Below are 2,500 nucleotides of genomic sequence, written 5' to 3'. Positions count from 1 at the left end.
CCGTCATGCGGCCTATGGCCGACCGCCTGGCCATGAGGGGCACCGTCGTGCGTTTTTCTTGCCGTCGGTGTGGCCGCCGTGCCCATGCCTTAGCCAACGCAGGGCAACGGCCGTCGTGCGGCCTAAGGCCCACCGCCTAGCCATGAGGGGCACCGTCGTGCGTTTTATTTGCCGTCGGTGTGGCATCGTGCCCATGCCTTAGCCAACGCTAGGCAACGGCCGTCGTGCGGCCTAAGGCCAAACGCCTAGCATCGTGCCCGTGCTTTAGCCAACGCAGGGCAATGGCCATCGTGCGGCCTAAGGGCAACCGCCTAGCCATGAGGGGCACCGTCGGCCGTTCTTCTTGCCGTCGGTGTGGCCATCGTGCCTATGCCTTAGCCAACGCAGGGCAACGGCCGTCGTGCGGCCTAAGGCCCACCGCTTAGCCATGAGGGGCACCGTCGTGCGTTTATCTTGCCGTCGGTGTGGCATTGTGCCCTTGCCTTAGCCAACGCAAGGCAACGGCCGTCGTGTGGCCTAAGGCCTACCGCCTAGCCATGAGGGGCACCGTCGGGCGTTTTTCTTGCCGTCGGTGTGGCATCATGCCCTTGCCTTAGCCAACGCAAGGCAATGGCCGTCGTGTGGCCTAAGGCCTACCACCTAGCCATGAGGGGCACTGTCGTGCGTTTTTCTTGCCGTTGCCTTAGCCAACGCAAGGCAACGGTCGTCGTGTGGCCTAAGGCGCACCGCTTAGCCATGAGGGGCACCGTCGTGCATTTTTCTTGCTGTGGATGTGGCGTCGTGCCCATGCCTTAGCCAACGCAAGCCAACGGCCGTCGTGCGGCCTAAGGCCTATCGCCTTGCCATGATGGGCACCGTCGTGCGTTTTTCACGTCGTCGGTGTAGTGTCGTGCCAATGCTCCGTCATGCGGCCTAAGGCTCACCGCCTAGCCTTGTTTTCGCTTATTTTTATCTTTTTAAGCATACATGTTGAGTCTCGTTAATGTCCACCGCCGTATGTCTTTGAAATTCATAAATTGCTTTTTTTTTTAATTAAACTATATTTTTGTATTTTTTATTATTTTTTATTATTTTTTTGTTTTTATTTTTGTTCAATTCAATCTTGGAAATTTTTTATTTTTTTTTATTTTTTTTGTTTTTATTTTTGTTCAATTCAATCTTGGAAAATTTTTATTATTTTTTATTGTTTTTATTGTTTTTATTTTTGTTCAATTCAATCTTGGAAATTTGTTTTATATTTGTTTCAAGCACCCATGTGTAGGTGTGTTAAATACACACTAAATTGCCATCTATTGGTGGCTATATTTGTGAGAATTGTTATTTATTGTCACTACCTCCCCGTGTCAGGATTGGGTAATTTGCGCGCCTGCTGCCTTCCTTGGATGTGGTAGCCGTTTCTCAGGCTCCCTCTCCGGAATCGAACCCTAATTCTCCGTCACCCGTCACCACCATGGTAGGCCACTATCCTACCATCGAAAGTTGATAGGGCAGAAATTTGAATGATGCGTCGCCAGCACGAAGGCCATGCGATCCGTCGAGTTATCATGAATCATCGCAGCAACGGGCAGAGCCCGCGTCGACCTTTTATCTAATAAATGCATCCCTTCCAGAAGTCGGGGTTTGTTGCACGTATTAGCTCTAGAATTACTACGGTTATCCGAGTAGCAGGTACCATCAAACAAACTATAACTGATTTAATGAGCCATTCGCAGTTTCACAGTCTGAATTAGTTCATACTTACACATGCATGGCTTAATCTTTGAGACAAGCATATGACTACTGGCAGGATCAACCAGGTAGCATTCCTCACCGACGCCGACGTCGCACGAGGTCAACGAGCTCGAAGGAGACGTGACGTCTCGAGGCGACGATGGCAGTCGTTCGATGCGGGCGATTGACGCCAAGTTCAGGCAAATAGAGATCGACGATCTCCTGCCCTCCCGGTGTTCCGCGTCCAAGAGCTCGGGCTACAGTTCGTGGGCCGAGACGCATCGCTTGGCTGCGACTCGGAACACGGCCTCGCCTTTGCGGTTCCCCGACGCCGCCGCAGCCCGACCGGGCGGGACGGCGTTGGGAGAACGTTGAATGTTGTGGCATCCGAATTCCTTCTAATAGGTATGCAACACAGGAAACCCGTGGGCGGCCAAGGCTAACGATGCTGCTCTTGCGCCAACGATTGAAGGGGAATGTGAAGGAAGACGTCACCGCACCAGCGGGGATCCGACCAGCCCAAACATGCCCACCGCTACCCACGCGCCGTCACGAACTGCACCGTCTGAGCACCCACGCCGTGCATCGACAACCCCAATCGGTCACCGATGCCAGCTTGGATGCCAAGATCATGCAACGTAAGGCACGCAGCACACACAAAAATGACGTAAACGAACGACCGCCGTGCACGACGCCCGCTCAACCGACCGACTCTTGAAATTTTGAGGCAAAGAAAGAATTTAAGTGCCCTTACATGCCCAACGATGATGTCTAACGTGTTTCTAGTACC

This window comes from Coffea arabica, chromosome 11e (genome assembly GCF_036785885.1).
Source record: "Coffea arabica cultivar ET-39 chromosome 11e, Coffea Arabica ET-39 HiFi, whole genome shotgun sequence".
Lineage (NCBI taxonomy): Eukaryota > Viridiplantae > Streptophyta > Magnoliopsida > Gentianales > Rubiaceae > Coffea > Coffea arabica.
This window is presented reverse-complemented; position numbering follows the sequence as displayed.